This window comes from Amblyomma maculatum, chromosome 4 (assembly GCF_055883805.1).
Source record: "Amblyomma maculatum isolate TAMU_Amacu chromosome 4, ASM5588380v1, whole genome shotgun sequence".
NCBI lineage: Eukaryota > Metazoa > Arthropoda > Arachnida > Ixodida > Ixodidae > Amblyomma > Amblyomma maculatum.
Genome location: NC_139347.1, coordinates 189,177,150 through 189,200,971, shown reverse-complemented (window position 1 = coordinate 189,200,971; position 23,822 = coordinate 189,177,150).

Genomic DNA, 23,822 nt, shown 5'->3' with positions numbered 1-23,822 from the left:
AAGCCCCGCTTTAACCGAGCCATACGAATGTGCCTGTGTGGCCCATATAGGGGTAACGTGTCTGACCCGGGACACAATGGTGCTGGAGGGTTCGGTTCTACCTGAGCAAAGGAGCTGTCAGCAGCTACTGTGGACGTGGCCGCCATGTGGCCACATGATGTCACAGAACTCGCCGGTGTTTGTGGAGAACGGGGCAATCAAGGCTCCAGCATTAAAAAATTAGGTACTTACCGCTCGTGCATCCGTCATCTCCAGACGAAGGTATGGAAGCCAGTATTATAGCTTCAACTATTTCAAGGCTGCCCAGACACTGTAAGGCCGAAAGAAGAACACAGAAGCTATGAAGTGCAAACAGCGAGCTTTGTAACTGTTACTGGTCGTTGTGAGTTTACGGAGGTTCTGTCTACTAAGAAAGACTGAAATTTTGTACTGCTTGGTATCTTTGTGTGCAACTTGTGCACGCGATAGAAGCTAACTAGCCAAGATAAATTTCACGTAGCCGTCGCCGCCATCGCCATCTTCAAGGATTCTATCAGCATTAAGTGTGTTTATCACAACCGCATGCCTCCTAGTCCAATACCAACACCACATTTCTCCGGCAGGAGAATTTCTTTGGCGTTCAAAGCCGTATCTCGACGTAGATTGGCGGTGCATTTATAAGTAAAACTCTTCAGCATAAATCATAGAAAGGACTGCATGATATGTGGCAAAGCGTAAATGCCCTGTGAAGGTGCTGGTCTGGGGCCAGATGTCAACAGTTCGTAGTTTCTCAGTCAAGGCATCCAGCTCCGAGGGGGTTTGGTATGTTCAAAGAATTACCGACGCTAGGGCGAGACTGAGGGTGTACAGCTGATGTGCGAGGTAATTGCCAGGTTCACTGCGTGGTCGCGAACCAACACTATTGCAAGTGGCAGGGCACAAAGGCAGATCACGGCTCGTGTTAATTCGTTCGACGCACTGCAGCCTCAGCAAGATTCGTTCGAAGCACAATGCAGTTAGCAGAACGTTTACATGGCTTCCAAGTTGGAACGAAGCTTAAGGGTGGTGGAGAAACGGGATAAAGAGCAGGTATCTGAAGCATGCAATTTGGGAATCCCATGTGACATGTGTTGGTAAACGGCGGATTCCTCCTCAATCTGTGCGACAATGCGCGCGTCTCGTAGACGACCGCAGAGGATGGAAAGATGCGCTCGTACTGGAGAGCCTGGCCGCAAGCGTGGACAAAAGAAGGAATAGGTTTGTAGGGCTGGCAATGGGGAGCCTGCAACTTAGGCATTTTGGCTTGCACAAGGAGACAGACATTCTGCCTAGAGATGGAGGCGGTCGAGTAAAGCAAGGTGAGCTACAGATTAAGAATAAACTCAGCTTGTTGCGCTGGCAGATACACCGGGTGTGTGTGTGTGTGTTTTTTTGCTATTTGGAAACTTGTATTTTAAAAATGCCAAGAAAGAGTCAGCGCAGGTGAGATTTACTGCTAGATGGATATCATGTACGAGATAGAGCTATCAACTTTTTTGTTTTAAGTGAGTGTAATATGGATGTGGTAATGAAGGCCGTCAACATCAAATGTCACCCTCGTTTTTAAAATTTCGCATCTAGCAGTGCGGTTTGAAGTAGCTAAAGTAAAAATGCGCGTTTGAAAGATTTTTCGGTTCACTTTCCCTCATTGCATAAATATGTAACGGCGTCGTTACGCGCGACAATGTTGCCAAACCCATCGTACTTTCTTCTACATAATTAAATACATAAATTAAATATTCCCATAAATGAAATATGCACACTCCATTTCACGAATGTGTAATGGCGGAAAGCCAACTCGGCGAGCGTTTGAATATGGATTTCTGACACGCAATTTAGTTGAAAGCATTTATAGGCTTGTGTCTGTCTGTCCGTGCGAGCTTCCACGAGATATTTCACGGTTAACGAGATTCGGCGATGTTCTGTTTACCTTTAAAGATGTCGGTGAACTTCAGTTAGAGGTAGATATCTAGTGACCGATAATGATAGTCGTAGTCAGCTATCGTGACATTTAGTGGTGATATTAACTTCAGCACTCATCATCGACAGTGAAGGCATCACCTGGTAATGACATATGACAGGACGTGACGTCGTAAATAACGGCTGTGATGTCATAATGAGGTCACATCTAATTAATTATCTAATAGCAAATAACCATATGACAGCGTCATCTTGACAGCACATCTGGTCACGACTGATGACGTCACCAGGCCAGTTACGCACATACAAACCTGACCCAGCCGGGCATCCAATCCAACCAAATGACATCACTTAATTGGTGACGCCATTTGTCATGACGTCATATCCGATCATGTTTAATAAACAAAACTGACGTCATGTTCGTCAGATTTGTTCATGGCGTCACCCGCCGCCCTCTGGCCTTCATTCGGGTGGGGGGGGGGGGGGAAGAGGGCCCCATTTCGGTGAAAAAAAACGTGAATTCACGCATATACGAAGCTGATCCCGCCGGGTGTCCGACCTAGGCGTCCGTGCTACCAATTTCATTTGGCGCTTCCTCGAACGCCGCACGAACAGCATACAGAAGCAAATGGGGTAAAGCAGGAATCAAAGACGTTGCAAACTGGTTAATTATTATTATTAGAGGAAAGAAAATGCGCCATATCAGTCAGACTTCGCGGACCCCTGAACTGCGCTGTAAGCACGGTGCAAGAATAGCTGTAAGGGAAGGCAGGAATGTGGGAGCGAAAGAAGAGAAAAACAGAAGCCGTAGTGAAGGGCTTCACAGTAATTTTGACCACCTGGGGTTTTTAACTATATGCTGGCGCCTTCGTCGGGCTGTTCCTGGCCCTACGGGGCTGGGACGGTAGGTCAACGCCGCTTGATGTGGGAGCTAGCCAGCCACCAATTTTTTATCTATTGTAGGCCGTCATCGCACCCACCACCGCTTAGGTGGTGAACGACGGATGTTGCGGCACGCGTCTTTCTCTCCCTCTCCTTTATCTACTTTCTCTCTCCTGTCTGCACGAGGCAGCGAAGGTGGCTCCGCTCAACACCACCTAGACTACTCAAGGCCTCTCCGCTCCTCCGTGACTCAATCACACTACGACGTACGCGGAAGCTGCGCGCTTATTGTTTCATTAGAATTGGGGTTGTATAATATAATAATTGGTTCACTGGGCTTACAATAAAACCACGCCCAAAGGCATCAGAATCTGGGAAGCAGCCCAAGATTTTGGTTTCTCCATTCTTAACAATCCACAGGAAGTTACTAGAATAGGCAACAACGTAAGTGCAGACACCTCTCCTGATCTAACACTAAGCAAAAACATTCGGGACGCTCGCTGGAACAACACGCAACACTCGCTAGGCAGTGACCACTACATTATCTCCGTCAAGTTCAACACAACGCCACATAAACGCCTAACCGCAAATGCCGCAATTACGGACTGGGACAAATTTAGAAAACTGAGGGAACAAACCGCCCCCTCCAACACAACCGACCTTAAAGGCCCACTGTCCACCCTCCGGTCGAAAATATTTTCTTCCCTGGTGACTGTGAGACTTCGCCCCTAGAACGCAAGGCCGCAAAATGTTTTTGAAAAGAGTAACTAATAACGCAGTTACAGCCACCGCAATCACCCGATTCTGTCATGCTTCTCTCCTTCCGTTCCCTCGCAAAGGTTTTTCACTCTCCTGTCCGAGGTTGTCTAGCCTCCGCAAGACAAATACCCCTTCCTCCTCCGCGTTTGGCGGGAGGTGGGGCGTGGCACTCCGCGAGCGCGAAGAAAAAAAAAGATAACGGCCGAGGGAGCGCGCGCCGCTGGATTCAGTCTGGCCGTGGCGAGGGAATAGCGCGCAGCGAGCGGTAGACACCCATCCTTCTCCCGTCAGTCAGAGAGACGGACCAATGGACGTCATTCGCGGTACGTACGTCATTACGGTGGCCCGTCGGGAGAGCACAGGAATCGGGGAAGCTGGCTTCCGAAAGGAGAGCATGAGAGAGCTTTGAATTGTATTTTCGATGCTTTGCGGCGCACGTGTCACTAGCATTTTGCACAGACTTTCTCCGGTACCTGACCGAAACACTGGGCTCCTTTGCTTAAAAGGGCCTTCCCTGGACAGTGGCCCTTTAAAGACTGGACCAGCGCACTTATTAATGACCCTCAGAGCACCACAGCCGAAATACAATCCGCAGGTCAGGACAACACAACCACGGACGCGCGGCTACTGCACATGTGGGAGGCTCACGCTAGTTTACTTTGCCGTTGGAAAAAGCAGCGTTTCAACAGAACGCTGCGACGGCGCATTGCACAACTAGAGAGGCAGATCGAGGCACATGCCAGCGACCTGGAGAAACAACAGTGGGGGCAAATTTGCGATTGAATGAACGGACAGCTCGGCAGTAAGAAAACCTGGCTCTTGCTCCGACACTTGCTCGACCCAACGCAAACAAAATCTGCTGCGCGGGATCACCTCGCACAAATTATACAAAAGTATGAAGGTACGGACGCGGAGCTACTAAGTGCACTATGTCAAATGTACCTGAACACGACACCTAGCACTAGCCCACTCCCTATGTATGGAGGACTCCCCAATGAACAGCTGGACGAGGACTTTACGGAAGCGGAGATGTACGCGATAGGACAACTCAGGACGACCTCGGCGGCGGGACCAGACGGCGTCTCAGACAAAGTCCTCAGGAACCTAGATATCGGCTCAGTTTCGGCCCTAACTGACCTCATGAACATCTACTGGAGGAAAGGAGAGGTACCGCAAGAATGGAAACATGCCAAAGTGACATTCATACCGAAACCAGGGAAGAACCTTAACATAGAAAACCTAAGACCCATTTCGTTAACGTCGTGCCTAGGCAAATTAATGGAACACATCGTTCTCAACAGCATGCAAGGTTATGTAGAGGACAACGACCTCATCCCCTCATCCATGATAGGATTCAGACCTAACCTCTCCTAGCAGGATGTCATGATCCAGCTGTCGAGGGATGTTATGGATCGCAGGTACTGTCATGGAACGAGGGCAATACTTGGGCTTGATCTCTGTAAAGCCTTCAATAACGTCTCGCACGAGGCGATATTAGAAAACCTCTCGCTTTTGAATCCTGGAGAGAAAGTCTTCGGGTACGTCCGGTCCTTCCTTACGAAAAGGACGGCCGAGCTCATTCTCAGCGCGATCAAATCAGACCCCATATCTCTGGGCGGAAAGGGAACATCACAAGGCTCTGTGATGTCGACGTTCCTCTTCAACCATGCACTGATAACACTGCCCCCAAGACTCGCCGCCATCGAGGGGCGTTTTACGCGGACGACATTACCCTGTGGATGAACAGGGGAAGTGATGCCCAAATAGAAAGTGTGCTTCAGGAAGCAGTCGACACCATTGAGACTTACGCTCTAAGGGCGGGTCTTGAATGTTCACACTCTAAGTCCGAACTCCTTGTAGTTCGAGAAGGCCCCAATCGAAAGAACAGACCTCCGCCTCCTGCAAGCAGGGTAGAGCTCAAAGGACTGCCAATCAAACAAGTAGACACCATCAGAATCCTAGGCACGTTCATTCAGAGTAACCACAGAAATTTAGGAACATAAGATAAACTGACCACAGCAGTCACCCAAACAGCCAGACTAATCAAGCGATTAGCCAACAAGAGGAGGGGCATGAAAGAACGCGGCACCTGTCGACTCATTCAGGCTTTCGTCATCACCAGGCTAGTCTACACCCTGCCCTATCTGCACCTTTACCAAGACGAAAAGCAAAAGGTTGAATTTCTTATCCGGCAAGCTTACAAGACAGCACTACGACTATCGAGAAACACCTCAACCAATAGGCTCTTAGCTCTTGGAATGCACAACACACTTGATGAACTCAAGGAAGCGCATTTAATAGCGCAGTACTCCAGACTGGCGCGCACCAAAGCCGGAAGGCTTGTCTTGCTGAGGCTAGGCATCAATTCCGAACCCATGGCGGACGATCCCAGGCAAATACCCACAGCAATCAGGAGGGAGCTTGTTATCAAGCCCCTCCCTAAGAATATGCACCCCATTCACCACAAAGGCAGGCGACTAGCACGCGCACGTGCACTACACACCAAATACAAAGGAAACCATTCGGTTGCTTACGTAGATGCGGCCGAATATGAAGAGACGGACCGCGGTTTCGCGATTTGTGCGGTGACTGGAACCCATGGGTCCACGCTTACCAAAATCTTAGCTTCAGCTACTGTACGCACCAGACCCTCCGAGGCTGCAGAGGAAGCAGCCACCGCGCTGGCAATCGCTTCTACCGAAGCAGATGTTATAGTCAGTGATTCCAAAACAGCCGTACGGAATTTCGGGAGGGGCCATTTGTCGGCTACCGCCAGGAATATCCTTAAAAGCTACGGTCCAGTCCTTGGTAGGACGATAGAACTGGTATGGGTTACGGCTCACTCGGGCAATCCCGGGAACGAGAAGGCTCACGAATATGCCCGAGGTTTCGTCGGCTAGGCGGTGAGCACCTCGTTTCCCGCGGGCGCGAGGGAGGGCTTGCTCTCGTTCCATGATATAACTCGCCATTTTAGCCTGGGAAGGCGCATCTTCCCTCCCCCACAGAATTCATTAAGCAAGGCCCAGGAGATACTCTGGCGCCAGCTACAAACCCGCTCCTTCCCCTGCCCCAAAGTTTATTCATATATATTCAAAGAGCAGGTTGACCCCGAATGCAAAGAGTGTGGCGTCAACGCTACTTTAGACCACATTACATGGGGATGCGCGGCCTATCCGCCACCCGCCGATTTGCTGCCAGCTCCATCTCTGGAAAAGTGGGAGGCCGTGCTGCGCTGCTCGGACCCGGCCATCCAGGCTCGGGTCACTGAGTGGGCCGAAGAGATCGCCGACAGGACGCAACTGGCGGCCATCTGGCGCGGCCAGCAATCAAACTGAACCTCTTAAAGCCGATGAAATAAATGCTTTCCCATCCATCGACCCCCTGGGGATCATTAACGGGCGCTCGGGTTCGAACCCGGGAATTCCGGATAGTAGTCGGGCGTCTTACCACTGTGCCACCCCGGCGGGGCTAGGGTTGTTGCCACATGTGAATAAAATTCTTTGGTGTTTTAAGCCCCGTTGTTTAATAATAATAATAATAATAATAATAATAATAGTAATAATAATAATAATAATAATAATAATAATAATAATAATAATAATAATAATAATAATAATAATAATAATTTGTTCGTGGGAGGGGAAAGGCGCAGTATCTGTCACACTTGTTTCTGTCGACACCTGAACCGCGCCGTAGGTAATACACAACATTTTAGTCGGCTCCAGTATATCACAAGTAAATGTCTCGATATTCGTCCAGCGGATTTTCTACAGAAGAATAAAGTTTCCGGAAACAGCACATGGTCTAAATGGGTTTATGAAAAACCAGAAGCATTGCTTTTATTGCGCTTTTCTACCATCCAAACGCACACTTGTCGGAGAAAGTGTGACAAATACTGCGCATTTCCTCTAGAAGTGTCATCTTGTCGAGCGTTCCTGCCATCTGATATCCCACTCTTGAACTCGCGCCAAGGAACGCTACGCGCCAGCCGCCGCACTAGTGGGACATACTTTGTCTGCGACAGTATGAGCCATTGAAGGCTTTCGCCTTAAAACAGCAGCCCTACGTTTAAAAAAAACTGATTGATTGATTTATAGGAAGGGAAGGCGCGGTAACTGTCTCACTTGTTCTCTGCGGACACCTCAACCGCGCCCTAAGGAAATGAAGGAAGGTGGGAGTGAAAGCGGAAAGAGAGAAAGAGGAGCCGTAGTGGAGGGCTCCGGAGTAATTTCGACCACCTGGGGATCTAAGTGCGGTGACATCGCACAGCACACATACGCCTCTTCGTTTCGCCTCCATAGAAACGCAGCCGCCGAGGTCGGGTTCGAACCCGGGTACTCCGGCACAGTAGTCGGGCACCTTACCACTGCACCACCCCGGCGGGGCACCCTACGTTTCATGGTTCAAATGATTGCAATTTAAAGTCCGAGCACGTTAAATATCAGTAATACCGCGTCTCTAAGCTGCACTCACGTAGTATAAAATAAGGTTCGCACCATAGCAATGCAAACTTTCTTTTTAAGGTAAGTATCTCAAAACACATTAACTCTGAATATCTATGTAATGTGTTGTGTTAATGATGCAAAAAAAGCTGTCGACAACTACTAGTAAAGAGGAATATTTGCCTTACTACCGATCACTTTCCTGGTGTGAAAAAGGCATGATGGATGGCTTGTATCTATTGAGGGCTTCTCACTGGGTCCGATGAGAACGTGAAGAATTTTACTGTATCCCCACCATCATAGTTTCCGCGGCACCGCGATACACAGCAATGTCCAGGCATTCTCAAAGCGTGCACACTGGACGAAAACACTGCAGCATCAGCGCTGACCTGTCACCGCCTTTCATCCAGTGCTTATTTCTAAAAAAAAAACAAATTTGAAAAACTTTTGGGACACACATTGCACAAAGGCGAAATCTCGCACGGCAGTTGGAGCATGAACCGCGAAAACGTCGAACAAGCAACTGGTGTTTACTGCACTGCGGATGCATTTGGCAATCGAGTAATGCATCAAAAATTACCTAAATGGGAGAAACCTTTTTATTTGTGCACGAGATTTAAATAAATAAAAAAATTATTTTTTATTTATTCAGATCTCATGCACAAAGCAGTTCACACGATTCAAAATTTTCTTTTAGCACAAAAGTAACTTGTTTTGCAAAAATAATATTTTAGCAGTCAGACAGCAATAAAAGCGTTAACGCGCGTCTATGAAAATTCGGTACTTCGGCTTGCTCAAATTTGTGCATGCGCAGCCGGGCCAAAGTCGCGACGACTTGTTTTAACTGGTTTCGGCGGGAGCTGGGCACCTCTCGCACCTGCCCCCCGGAAGAGGAGGAAAAAACATTTATTTAAACCCAGCAACTAGGCACTGGTGATTAGGTGGTTGTGTTCATTTCAGGCGGCCTCCTCAGTCCAGGATGCCGGCAGCTGCTGCTATCCCGTGCGCCCGCTTGATCAGCCATTGCTGATCTTGCAGTGTGAGCTAGACAGAGCAGCTTCCCAAGAGGAGACGGTGGGGTGGGGAATGGGCGGGAAGCCTTGCGGCTTTGGACACGCCCATATGGAGTGGTATAGTGTTGGTTTGGTGCTGGCGCATGATTGGCAGATCGGAGGGTACCGCGAGGGAAAGAAAAGGTGTTTGTGGTAGAGGTTCGGGAGTGTGTGCGTTTGAAGTTGTCGCCAGGTAGTGGCATCTGCTCTGGAGAGGGATTTGTGCGGTGCGGGAAGTGTTCTTTGTTGTTGTCTGTAGTATTCGAGGGTAAGTGTGTACGTGAGTGGTTGTGTGGTGGTTGATAGCTGAGAGCTTGATGATGGCCTCGAAGCATCTTCCTCTCCGGTTTCCGTATTAGCTGGCCGTCTTCAGTCTTCCCTCTTGGTGCCCGGCATGTTAGTTCGCGGGCGAGCGCGTGGGCTTGCCAGAAAGAAATGCGTGACCTGGTGCTCAAAGAATTCGAATAAGCGGCGTGTGCGTCTTTTCTTTGCACTGACGAAGGATGTGGTGGGTTTTGGGAGACAGCAGACCGGTTGAGAAGGCTCGGCATGCTGCCTGTGAGTCTGTGACAATAGTGCAGGTTTTCAAGTGTTTGCCCAGGGGGTTGGATGAGATGTATCGGATGGCGAGGGCTATGGTTGTCTCTTCCGCCGTTCTGATCGAGGTCGTGAGGATGGAGCCTGTTACTTGTACATGACCGTCATCGTTCGTGACGGCCAGGCTCGCGGCAGGTTTGCCTGGGTAGCTTGCTGCGTCGGTGTATAATACGAATTCATTATTTCTTAATGTACGTTGAAGTGCCCGTACTCGGGCCTGCCGTCAGCCCGCGTTGAAGTCTCGAAGCATGTTTTTCGAGATTGGGGCCACTTGGCTGTTTGCTCTTATTAAGGGGTCCATGGGCTCCGGATCTGGTGGTAAGGGGGTTTGGGGGCTGGATACCCGAGTCTCGCGAGTAGGGCACGTCTGGTGCGTCTGCTTCGTAGTCTAGTTACTTGTCCTACCCGCTGTGCTTCAATTAATTCTTCCAACGTATTGTGGATGCCTAAGTGAAGAAGGCGTTGAGTGGCCACGTGGGGAGGGACACCCAGTGCCGTCTTTACCGCCGACCGGAGTGCCGCGTTAAGTTTTTCTAGTTTGGCCCGATTGAGGTAATGGTACGGGAGGTGGTACGTGAGGCGACTGATGATGAGCGCCTGAACTATGCGCCGCGTGGCCCTCTCCTTAAGACCGCTTCGTCGGTTGGAAACTTATCATGTGGGTGATTTGAGACATTTGTTTACGGAGAAGATGTACTGTGTGTGTTGCTCTACCATTAGATTGGAGGTGTAGCCCCAGCACCCGAAGCCTCTCCACTTGTGGCGTTGGCGCACCTTTAAGGAAAATATCGATCTCTGGAGGCTGTTATCTCCTTCCATGACTGTTCTTGCTTATAACCAAGAGTTCGGACTTCTCCGCTGTGCAGGTTAGCCCGCCGGCGGCGGCGTACGTCTGGACCACGTAGATGGCTTCCTGAAGCGCGTCTTGCACATCGCCGTCAGAGCCCCTCGTGACCCAGATTGTGACGTCATCCGCGTAGAGAGCATTATGAACCCGGGGGATGTTGTCTAGCAGAGGTGGCAGTTTTGCCATCGCCACATTGAAAATAGTCGGAGAGAGGACCCAGCCCTGTGGCGTCCCTCGGCCTGTAAGAGCGATATTGTCGGAGCGTAGTTCGCCTAGTCCTAAGGTGGCCGTGCGGTCCGTCAGAAATGCTCTGACGTAGTTGTACATCCTATCCCCACAATGGGATGATGCCAGATTGTCAAGGATGAGGTCATGTGCAACGTTATCGAAAGCGCCTTTTAAGTCGAGCGCAAGTATCGCCTTTGTTTGCAGCTTGCTAGGATGGTCCATTACTTCCTCCTTCAGTTGCAGCATGACATCTTGTGTGGATAAATTTGGTCGGAAACCAAACAGCGTGTCCGGGAAGAATCTTCGTGCTTCGAGGTGGGGGTGGAGCCGGGATAATACGATGTATTCGAATAGTTTTCCGATACACGAGGTGAGCGAGATTTCCCGAAGAGTGGCGAGTGAGAGTTGTTAGCCAGGTTTGGGAATGAGCGTAGTTTTGGCGTGCTTCCACTGCCGAGGGAGGGCTCCCGTCGTCCAGGCTTTATTGTAGAATGACGTCAGCTGGGAGATTGATTGGTCGTCCAGGTTTCTAAGTATTGAATGCCATCTGTACTCGGCGCCGTATACTTCGTGACATTTTGTAGACCTGCTCGGATTTCGGCCTCTATTACGTCAGCGTCGAGTGGACTGTTCTCGTCCTCGTAGGGGTAGTCCTTGTACGGGGGCGCGGATCAGAGCTGATGTAGTACTGTTCTAGTTGGGCGAGGATAGCGTCGTCGTCACACTGTTCCTTGCGCAGGAGCGTACGTATCGCCTTCCTCGTCTCGGATTGAGATTGTTTGGGGTCTAGTAAACTGCGGAGCAGCGACCACGTGCGAGCCATGCCGAAAGTGTCTTAGAGATGGTCGCAGAAGCGGTGCCATTTGTTATTTGTCAGCTCGGCAGCATAGTTCTCTGCTTCGGCAGTGATTTGGGCTATTCTTAGCTTCCGCTTCCTGTTGTGTTTTTGACGTTTCCACCTCTTGACGAGCCCCCTGCGAGCCTCCCACAGGTGGAGCAGGTGGTTGTCTACGTCAGGTGCAGTTGTAGTGGCTGAGACCGTAGTAGTGGCTAGAGGTAGGCCTTTTTGTATTTCTTGCACCCATTCCGGAAGGGACAGAGGTGAGGGCGGATTGGGCGTTCCTTTTACCCCGTTACACCCTCTCTCCGTCGCTGTCCCCTTCAATCCCGGCGGAAGGAGTCCCTTTGGTTAATCTTATCTTGCGACCAACCTTGCGGGTGCCGGCTGTTTCAATATCGGCGGTTATTATGTAATGATCGCTACCCAACGTCTCTCCTAAGTTCGATCACGTGCTCGGGGTATTTGCTCTAGCCAGTGTGAGATCGGGGCACGTATCCCTGTTCACACTGTTTCCCATGCGGGTGGGTTTGTCCGGTTCCGTTAGTAGGATGCATTGATTTCTGGAGATAGTCAGGACAAGTTTGCGGCCTTTCGGGGTCTGAGATTCGTAGCCCCACATTGGATAGGCCGCGTTGAAGTCTCCCTAATTATACCTTGATTCCTCTTGCTTGGTAATTTTAGGGTCGCTTCTATTATTTCGTCGACTGCATCCCGTTTCCCTCCTTTAGGTGGACTCTACAAGTTAAGGATGAACAGGGATGCCTGGTTGCGTTTGGCGGGGACCACCTCGAGCAGCCCTCTCCTCAAAGCCACCAATTTAACCGCCGAAGACAAATCACGCAAGCCACAAACAAACTACACTACAAATTCTCACATCTCATCATAACCTAACACCAAACCCCTCACTCCACTAACGGTTGAAAAGACAGCGCCACTTGCTCCTCCCTTCCCATATCTCTCTATCGAAAAGATTCAAGCTATGATAGACAGGTCAATGGAGGCCATGACTGTTACTCTTCGAGCCGAAACAAAAACGATGGTAGAGAGCCTCCATGAGGAGGTCACGGGGGAAAGGAAAGATACATTCGAACGACTTCTCCAACATATTGACCAGCGAATGCAACAACACATGCATCAACAGACGGTGTTGTTGCGCCAGCTGCTCACGACAGATCAACAACCCCCTACACCCTCCCCTCCGGCACAGTGTCCACCTGAGATAAATCTCCCGGTAGACACGCACGGCTAGCGCGACAACCGTGAAGCACGACGCCTGCACCCATATGCGCGACCGCCTCCCACCTCAGTGATCGTCGCTGCCACTGCACCAGCCCTACCGACGGCAGCCGACACTGGCACCGCCGATACCTTGATACTTCACCACAGGCATCATTCAAGCCATATCTGACGCCTCAGCCTCATAATCACCACCACCAACATGGATAGCAGCCCTGAACGAAAAACTAAAAGAAAAATACAAGTAGGCCATCCGCCCATTCGGCTATGGCAGTGGAACTGTCGAGGATACCGACGCTAGGGACTCCTGACACAGTACCTAGCCAGTCTATCTAACCCTTCCTCCCCTTTCCCCTTCCAGATATATTAGCAAAGCAAGAAGTAAACTGCGATCCCACCCTCACAGGCTTCACAGCACACGCCAATAAGCCAAGATTGCAGGACGAAGCAGACACGACGCCACCCAAAGTTCATTATTGATATAAACAGCGCGAACACGAAAACAAGGGACAAGAAACTCGCCCAACAAAGTATCTTGGTAAGGGCTACCTTGGTATCCAAGCACCTCATCGCTATAGAACACACTATCGAGAACACGCACATCCCGCCTCCCGGATATGCGCCGAGATGGGAGACGGCGAAAGAGTTCCATCGTAGTGTGATGACGTAGGCGCGAGGAGGAGGAGGACATGAAGAGGGTGGTGTTGCTCAGCTACAAAGCCAGTAGCAGGTCCGTGCATTTTTTTTCTTCTTCCTACAGCCACAACAACAACAGCTCTGCGTCAGTTGCTTTCCGACCGCTGTACTGGACTGATGGCGCCAAGCAAAGATCCCGGTTCTCCAGCAACCAAAAGGGCTGGCGCTACCGAGCGTAAGTGTAAGCAGCGAAAAGCTGAGCGAAAAGCTCAACAAGGTTCAAGTTGAAGTAGTAATTTGTCGCCACCCTCGCCCAACACAAGACGTCGGAAGAAAAATCCTTCACCATCATTAGTAAACATCGCGCTCAAGGCTCAATCATCGCGACGTAAAGGCTTTCGTCTCATCGCATCGCCAATGTGCCCCAATAGAATTTGTTCAAACCAGACAGCCGAACAAAAAAAAAGCGTGAAAGAAATTTCAATTTGAAGGGGACTGTCTTTAGTTTCACAATGTAATAAGGCCCCTTGCAGTAAAAAATTAAGATAGGTAGATATTTCTTTATTAATCGTTACTCATCAAGCTATAAGACGCAGATGATGCCCGCCTTGCTGTAAAACTCACATGCACAGACCCCGCCGACGTATATCTCTTAAGGTTTGAAATGCAAGTTTGTAAATGATATGCATGTATATATAACTTTATTGAAATGCCGGCCAACGACGGTTTAATGCGTCGTGAAGCTGGCCAAGCGCTGACCCGGGGTTATGCCCTACCCTGCATTACCTGATTTTGGCCAGTTTGTGGTGGGTCGTGAGGTTTGTGCTTTTTGAGAGCACCCCGAGTCTGCTGGACGGCCCATAATTGACTGTCCTTCTCTGTACATTGCACAGCACTGTACATGAAGCGGCGGGTATGTCTTGGATACAGCTTAAAAATCACCTTGTATGCTGTTATAATCGCAAAAGCTGCTGTTGGTTATATGGACAAAAGGCAGCCATAAGAAGCCTTCTCCCTTGTTCAGGATAACCTTAAAATTATGAGTTGAAATAAAATGTATAAAGTGAAAGCGTACGTGAGCGTCTGCAGCTTTCTAATGGCCACCACGTGCACCCTGTCCTGCTTGTCGCTGGGCGAAGGGAAGGTTCGACGGGCCAGGTAGAGGTCTTCAGTAATTTTGTTGTAGCTGGTCAGTAGTCTTTGGTGCTGGACGGACCATGAACAACGATCGCCGGCGCGGTTCGCGAGCTCGCGCACCTTGGCGTGTGCCGTCTCGTTTCGGTTGCAAAGAGTCTTCGATGCTTCTCCCTTTTGCGCCGGGAACCACTAATTTCTGGTTTGAAATCCTACCTCCCGCTGTACTTTCTCAGGACTCGGGCCGCTATCTGTGAGATCCATTCTTTGGCGAAATTTCTGATCGTTTGACGCTAGTCGCAGAGAACCGTGGTGCACGTCGGATCAGCGAGGGCCAGTGCCACCGCCGATTCCTCCGCCTCTTCTGCTCGTTCGCACGCTACACTTGCCGTTATGCGCATTTTGCCACACGAATCGACGACTGCAACCGCAAATCGCGAGTGTTCTGCGTATTTCGAGGCGTCAATGAACCTTGTCCCGGTGTCGTCTCCGTGGCTGTGTAGGACAGCTCTGGCCCTGGCCACTCTTCTTTCCCGGTTGTGTTCCGAGTCGACGTTCCGTAGAATTGGGTCGAATATTAGCGTTTGTCTGATAGCTCCCGGAATGACGAATGTCTTTCCTTGTTGTGCGTGGTAACGGATGCCGAGACTTTCCATGATCTGGCGCATAGAGTTTCTTACTCTTACCTAGAGGGAAAGCTGTGCTGCCGTCTATGGAAGTTTACATGGAGTTTCCAGACGGCCAGTTCAGCCAGCATGGGCGCTCAAAGCATCATGGGCCGGAGAGCTACCGAGTGCAGAACTACAACTTTTGGCCAAAACTAATGCAAATATAAGCGTTGTTCTACAGTAAATAATGTCCTAAGATTGAATATTGTGACTATAAATTGCAAAAAGAGAGAAAAACAGCATGTCAGTGTGATATTCATCCGATATAAGCGATGGCTCTTTCTCCTATTGGCGTAGTTTTGAGCAGCACAAATACCAATATTTCGCACTTAATAGGCAAAATTTGAAACAGAGAAACGTTATAAAAATATTTATGGTTGTGCAATCACTTAAGGAAGTTTTTAGTGGCATTTCGAGAAACAAAAAACATTTATTGGCGACGTCTGCTTTTGCGCCTTCGCTGCTACGGCTTTCGCGGTCTATGTACGCACCTTCAGATGATGATGATGACGAAAAAGTAACATTGCAGTCACGCCACTCCACGTACCCGAGAAAAACCGACTGTCCCGCAACAAGTAGCACACCGGCCCATGATTCTTAGCGCGCCCATGGTGGCTGAAGGGCAGCGCCCTCAGCTTTCCCTCTAGTTAGTGTAAGGACCTCTATGTTCTGGCGGCCTGCTGTCGTTCCCGTTACCCTTTCTAGTTGTGAAGTGCGCTGCGCCTCGACGATTTCGCTAAGCGTGTTGTGAATCCCGAGCTGGAGCAAGCGGTGCGTGCTGGTGGACTCAGGCAGACCCAGTGCCACCTTGTATACCCTACGGATGAGGAAATTGATCTTGGCTTCTTCTTCCTTGTACAAGTTGTGGAATGCCGCAACGTGCACAATATGGCTAATTACGAAAGAATGTGTAAGTCGTATGAGACTCTCCTCACTCATTCCGTTTCTTCTGCTAAAGGCCACTCTTGAGGATTCGCATGGCGTTAGCCGTCTTGAGCTTTATTTTTATGATCGTTTCGCCGTTGACGCCATTGGCTTCGATTATTATGCCGAGGGCTTTAATTCCGTGCACTATCGGGATGGTTGCTCCGTTTCTCGTGCGTAGCCTGATTTATTCGTATTCTCGCTTGGTCGCATTCCGACCTTTCCCGGGTGATCTGTATTGCAGATTCAAAACGACGAGAAGAAGGAAGATGAGGATTGGAAGCGTGAGCGCGAGGGAGAGACCGAGCGTCATGTTGCTACATCGACAAACGTAAAAACATCATCATCATCAGCAGCAGCCTGATTATACCCACTGCAGGGCGAAGGCCTCTCCCATATTTCTCCACTTAACCCGGTTCTGCTCGGTTATTAAACACAATGGTTAATAAACACAATGTAGAGACGGCCTGGTGTGTGCCCTGCTTCTACATTTTCGGTGCCGAAACCTAGTGGGCGAGGGGGGGGGGGGGGGTAATATGAGCTCCTTCATCGATCCTTCCTGGAGGTTGCTAGAGGTACGACAACGACTCTCCAAGAAGATATCAGGAGCTCCGCCATCGAACTCCATCGGACAGAGAGAAGAGGGCTTCAGCAATACGCCATGGACCGCATCATGAGGAAGCGCATAGTTAAACGAGATCTTCAGTCCCGGCTCTGGCATGAGGCAAGTAATCTACTAAAATTCTACTACTATTCGACTACTATTCTTGACCTAAAGCTTATTCACGCCAGGCTAAAAAGCAAACACGGTCTGCGCATTTTGAATGCGAAAATGCATGCTTTCGAAGTCCAAGTTTGTGCAGAAGACGTCACAGCTGTATAGGAGTACGAAAACTGCGACTTGGACAATGAGGCTCCTCAGCCCCCATATTGAGGTATTTCAGGCGCCTACTCCCGCTGACGACAGCCGTCATATTACGAAACCAGCAGATGAGCACCTTGCGGCAGCTGCATTGTCTGCGAACGCAGATTTACCGGAAATGTTTACCGACTTGTACCTTTCGACTTAACCACCGATCCTGACATTGAGCTTAAAGAGAGGCAAGTCGTAAGTGCCACCGTTTTCACACCGATACCAGATTTCCGTTTATTCCAGTCAACCTCATAGAAACATACCGAAAAAGCCGAGTACAAAGGGCATATCGCTGACATTCATTGACAGGAGTGATGATTTTACGGCCCAGAGGGATGTCAGCAATCACCCAGGAGCGCCAGTTGTACTGGGGGAGATACCTTTGGGGGAGACGTATTGTAATCAGAGACCGATCCAGGTGGGGTGGTCTAAGAGTAAACAAAGCATCGAGCCAATTAAGAACGCTGAAAGGCGAGCTGAGGCTTCTGTGCTGTTTGAAAGCAGGACTACTTTCGGACTTTCAATGAAAAAAGATTGCTAACGAGCGCAACTTGTTGATTGCGCGTCTGATAACACGCACATAGAGCAACCATCAAAACGAATTGATTTTATCAGCCTGCGGGGGTACGACAATGGCAAAGAGGAGCTTATGGGATATAACAACTTCACTCGAGGCCCCCACAAGCCGCCAAACAAAACGATGGAAGCGCATACAGTAGCTTTGAGTAAACTATGAGAGACAGTGAACAGCATATGATTGATGACCTAGACAGGAAAAGTAGAAAGGTAGGCTTGAAAATCAATATGCAGAAGACTAAGGTAATGTTCAACAGCCTCGGGAAGGAACAGCAGTTTACATTAGGTAGCGAAATACTGGAAGTAGTAGGCGAATATGTCTACTTAGGACAGGTAGTGACCCCAGATCCGGACCACGAAAAGGAAATAACAAGAAGAATACGATTGGGATGGAGCGCATTTGGCAAGCACTCGCAGATTATGACTAGCAGCTTACCGGTATCGCTTAAGAGGAAAGTATACAACAGTTGCATCTTGCCTGTACTCACCTATGGGACTGAAACGTGGAGGCTAACCAAGAGAGTTCTACTTAAGTTGAGGACAACCCAGAGGGCTATGGAACGAAAAATGGTAGGGGTAACATTAAGAGATAGAAAGTGTGCAGAGTTGGTCAGAGAAATAACTCAAGTTACCGACATTCTAGCAGAAATTAAGAAGAATAAATGGACATGGGCAGGACATGTAGTGCGAAGAGAGGATAACCGATGGTCGCTGAGGGTAACAAACTGGATTCCAAGGGAAGGAAAGCGTAGCAGGGGGCGGCAGAAAGTTAGGTGGGCGGATGAGATTAAGAAGTTCGCAGGGGTCAAGTGGATGCAGCTAGCACAGAACCGGGTTAAGTGGAGAAATATGGGAGAGACCTTCACCCTGCAGTGGGTATAATCAGGCTGATGATGATGATGATGATGATGATGATGATGATGATGATGATGATGATGATGATGATGAACAGCATAAGAACTGAGATTCCGTCGAAGAGCTTCGCAGTGCGGCTTCTGTAAAGCATGTTCTAGAGGAATATCCCCCAGCAGTTATTCTAGTTGACATGCCGACCTGTGTAGATCACACGAAAGATGCCGAGGTGAAAACCGAACAGATGGTATACGATATGTTATTACAAAAGCGTGAGAACTGAGTCATGCAGTGCTGCAAGCACTTCTGCAGTGCGCACGGTTGTTGACGACAGTCAACGAATCTTCGAACAGCCTGAAAAATTGGCGGCCACTCTTTCACAAGCATAGGAAAAAAGGAAGGTCAGTGCGCTGAAAAAGAACATGGTGGAAACACATTTGTTGTGTTAGATTGTTTTATTGAGTCAGACTTGTGAGATGTGTCAATGTTGAGATGAACAAGACCAATAATGATTATGCTGCAGTGTAGTGGGACGAAACCTTAATAAGTCCTTCATGTCGGAGAGAAGGGCACCAATCATCAGATGGCGTCCAAGTTCTGCGCCTCGTCCGTGTTGCGCCAGCTGTTCCCTGTTGAGTATATTGCGCCTTACATGACGGGTATCAAGATGACTGACAACGAGCAGGACCTTTACGAAGAGGGCCTCAAGCTAGACGTACAGCACGAACTGCGTAAAACAATGAGTGTTTTGGGCACCGAGATTGTCACTCTTCCAGAAAACATGAACAGCTAAGTGAACCCCCAAAAACGTCCCTTAGAAACAGTGCAAGTGTTGTCACAGCTGATACAAGAAGGGGCGGTGCGCAGGTCTCAACAGAAACGGCTCCTCTGGACATCGTGCAGCAGTAACAAGGACCCATGGCTACGATGGCATTCAAGCAGATCAGCGATGAATGTAATATGTCGGACAGTTAGAATCACCAATTTGGCCACGAAGTTAAACTGAAGACGCTGGACGAGCACAATGAACTTCCGATATATGCGGCTCTTATGACCGCATTTTGAACACCATTCGTCAGTTGTATCATCACATCAGTCGCATGGTGGTCATCTGAGGCCATTGAGGTGACAAAGATTCGTGCTACCTCTCACCTCAGGGCGCGGAGCGTGTTACAGATTCAGGCAAGAATCTGCAAAACAGAACGACCAGAAAGAAGATGAGGTTTGAGACTGCGGCGCGGGAGAGAAACTGAGCGCCATGTTGCTACACCGACCAACGGAAGGAGAGCCGGCTATTAAACGGGTATTAAACGGGTATTATACAGAGGCGTCCTGGTGTTCACCCTGTTTCTATAGTCTGCCCTCTGCGTGAAGAGGTAGAGTAGGAGTTCCGACTTTTTCGGCGAACATCGTAATACCGTACCCACGAGGTATTCCTTTATTGGCTTGTGAGCTCGAGTTTGTGTTCCTTTGGCGCGCCCGCTACTGACGATTATCGCCGACTGGTGGCAGACGGAGGGACCGTGGAGATCACGTGTTCTATCTAGAGACGCAGAGACGCCATGGAGACGCTGCTAGCCTCAAGGGGGAGCAGAAGAGACACCGTCGAGGCGAGATGGCGAGCGGATAGGCAGATACGCATCAGAAGGCACGATTATGAAAACCTATTGTTTCATAAACCCAGTTCAACTCTAATCTTCGAGCATTACTTCAGTTATGTAGTATGACTTCTAACATGGTGCAGTCGACCTCAGAAGCTGGACAGAGCCCCAATGAAGACCCTGGAAACGAAATCAAGGACATCCGGTCGCAGCTACAGACGCTAATGCACGTCTTGAACCTCGACAACGATTACGGTCAAGTTCAATGAGCCGAGGGAGCGGCACGCGTCTCGCTGCCACGGTACGAAGAACCCGGCCCCTCTAACGAGCGGCGTCAGAGACACTGTCCACGAGACGCACGAATTCGTCTACGCAGACGAAGACTGCGGGATATGGCCCCGAAGTTCAAATGACATCCTCGGCGTGATAGCAGAAACGCAGCGGCAGCTAGCCCAAGCTATACAAAAGAACATGCGTCCATTTCAAGCACATTCATCTGGAGACACGGCCGCAGCGATCCGCGTCTTTGAAGGTACTGTACGAGAGAGGCTAAAAGCGTGACTCGAAGTGGTTCAACGTGTCGCATTTCTTGCGAACTGGACTATCTCTCACAATGCTCAATGCTATCTCGCGACTTCGCGGTGAAGCACGTGATTGGCAAGCGTCTTAAGGGCCAACCACATGGAGCGAACATTATCTGCGAACTTCATGCGGCGCGGCGGAACGCCGACGCACCGTCGGTGTGCCAAACCCCATGCAGCGAAAAACTGGCGGCGTCGGCAGGGCTGGCGCCCGAGTGAGAAAACTCACGACCTGAGTCCGATTCAGCAATTCACTTTTCACACTAAATGGCATTTCAAGAGCAACATATAAATAAGCTAGCGTCTCAAATTGCACCCTACATCGCTTGTATACTGCCTCCGAGTGTAGTACGTCCGACGCCGTAGCAACAGCGTACTGCAGGCGCGTCTCTGAAGCAGGGTTTCAGCCAGTGTTGAGCGGAACGTCGAAAAAGCTCCCGCTTCAGCTGTATAATCAGAGTAGGCAAAATCGCAACGCTTACAGCACCTTATAGAGAGACCTTAGCAAAGCAGTGCCGCCCGCTGGCCCGGCGGACGAAAGTGCTCTGTCGTGCGCTGCTCCCTAGTCGTCGTTAGGCCTATTTTGTCCCGCATCGATGGCACAGTACTACATGAAACGGCGCTATGAAATTCCTTCGTGCTATAGTAAATGGCCTATTCATAGAACTGCCTAAATCTCAATCTCTATCAATAAAAGCAAAATATGATTAACTTCGGCTCCACTTTTTAGCGGAGGCGGCGTGCAAGCAGACCGGAGTAGTCGTGCTGCGACGGCGGCAGATGGGTGTGGGCAGAACTTTGCTTGCATCGCAGCTGTCACTTCTATATCAGCCACTCGGTATGGCTCAGCGATCCTCAGGAAGGATTCAGCATTGACATTTCGCTTATTATTTACTGAAACAACAAACTTTAGCACACCTTTCTAAAGTCTTGCGTATCGTCGGAGCTCACGACTCGGAGCTGCAGCCGGGCGCGGTGCGGCAGCAAGTGCTGCCATCTCACGGTGGTCGCGCCCAGGAGCGGCCGCTCGCCCGGCCGCCGGCGAAAATATCTGGCCCGGCTTGATAGCCTGCGAACGGCCGCCGGGCGGCAGTTCGCAAGGTTTGACGCGGGAAAATCGCTCCATGGGGGTCGGCCTTTACGGTAGCCACATTCACGATTGGAGAACATGGAAGCAAGCTATTGCTGAACGCTTCCAACACAAAATGACCCTCCAAGATTTCCTGGAATTTCAAAATGAACGCACACTTCGGCCAGACGAAACCCCTGTCCAGTATATGTATGCCAAAAACGCAATGTTGGAAAAAGCACCGCACAGCCTCAGCACCGAAGGACGCATCTCTCTTATACTGAGCGGCATTCACGAAGACAAGCGGGCGACCTCTCTGGCTGCCCAGAACTGTTATTCTGTGCTAGAGCTCATCGATCGAGCCGCGAACCTCGACAGTCGCCGACAACTGCAGCAAGTGGTAACCGAAGGAAGGCATCTTAGTGAATACAGAGTGCCAGGACGCCGACAAAGTAATCTCAGAATGCCACGACAAGAATTTGGATGCCAGCCAAGTCATCTCCCACTGCAAAGGCGAGAACAGTTGAACCTGAGGCCACGGGAAAGCTACCAACACAGAGAACGCAAGTGCTATAACTGTCCGGAAATGGGACATATATCTCGAGAATGCCCGCAAACTGAGAGGCAGGCAACTCTACGAGCAAAGGAAAAAAGGAACAGGAGGCTGAAAGAGAATCACGACAGAAACTTGCATTTTTTCCTGCGCACACATGAGGACACGCTTTCGATCATCACTGCCTACATCAATGGGAACACTCCAGTGAGAGCATGCATTGATACAGAAGCAAACGTTTCCATAATAGACCCCAAGATACTGTCTTCCGACTTAGAGGAGAGTGCCTATACAATAACGGAATAAGGCACCGTTGTGGATCGGCCACTTGTGCCGAGTGGAAAACATGCGTGTCAATCAGCATCGGCAAGGTGTGCATCAGTCTGCCTGAAGTCTTTCTTTTGCCTCTTCCACCTACAGTGGACATTCTTCTCGGTTCAAACTGAAGAAAAAGGGCCAATGTCGATGTCACTTTTCATGTGTCCAACAGAGTGACCTTACTGAAGCTTCCAGTAGAAGGCAGTACAGTCGCGGAGAACCAGTCTTCAAGGTCTGCAGGTGAAGCAGAAGCGCTTATTTCATCTTTTGTGACCGAAGACAAACCTCAGGAACTTTGCAATATTGCCATGTTTGTCACGATAGAGCCTACCTCGTCAGGTCCAGACCCTGAACGTAATGAGATCATAGAAGCAGTTGCACTAATGACATCTGATGCAACCCCAGATGAACGTAAGAGATTACATGAAATCTTGAAGACTCACCACAAAGCTTTTGCTACGAAGGAGCGTAAGTTAGGAAAGTGTCCACACACAGAATACTCGACTGAATTGAAAGACAGCATTCCTGTAGCATCACACGCATACCATGCCTCATATGCAGATCGCGAGTTCATGAAGAAAAATGTCGACGAACACATCTGACTAGGAATAGTCAGACCAAGTCAGAGCGAATACACTGCACCGACGCTCGTCGTAGATCCGCCAAACTAATCAACGACACCTAGGAGAATGGTTCATGACTACCGCAACGTGAATGCCAAAACAGTTTACCCGCTATATCCGATGCCACTAATAGGAGATGCTGTGGATGAAGTCAGGAGAGATCGCTCACATTACTTCACGGCCATGGATATCAACTCAGCATTTGTCACAATCCGTGCCAAACCTGAGGAAACGCCTAAAACAGCCTTCGTAACGCCAGATTGGAAGTACGAATACCTTCGTATGGCATCTGGATTTTGTAAAGCCCCACAAACAATGCAAACTGTAATGAGAAAGAAATTCGATGATCTGCCTCGAACAAGTACATATATAGATGACATTGCGCAAGGTGCAAGATCCATCCCAGAGGCAATCGAACTTTTGGAAGAAGCGTTACGCCGCATAAATAGACATTGAAAAGTGCCAGTTCGCAGCCAGATTTCCTTCCTAGGCTATATGCTCACGAATGAAGGACGCATCCCAGACCCTAAACGCATAGAGGCCATCAACAAG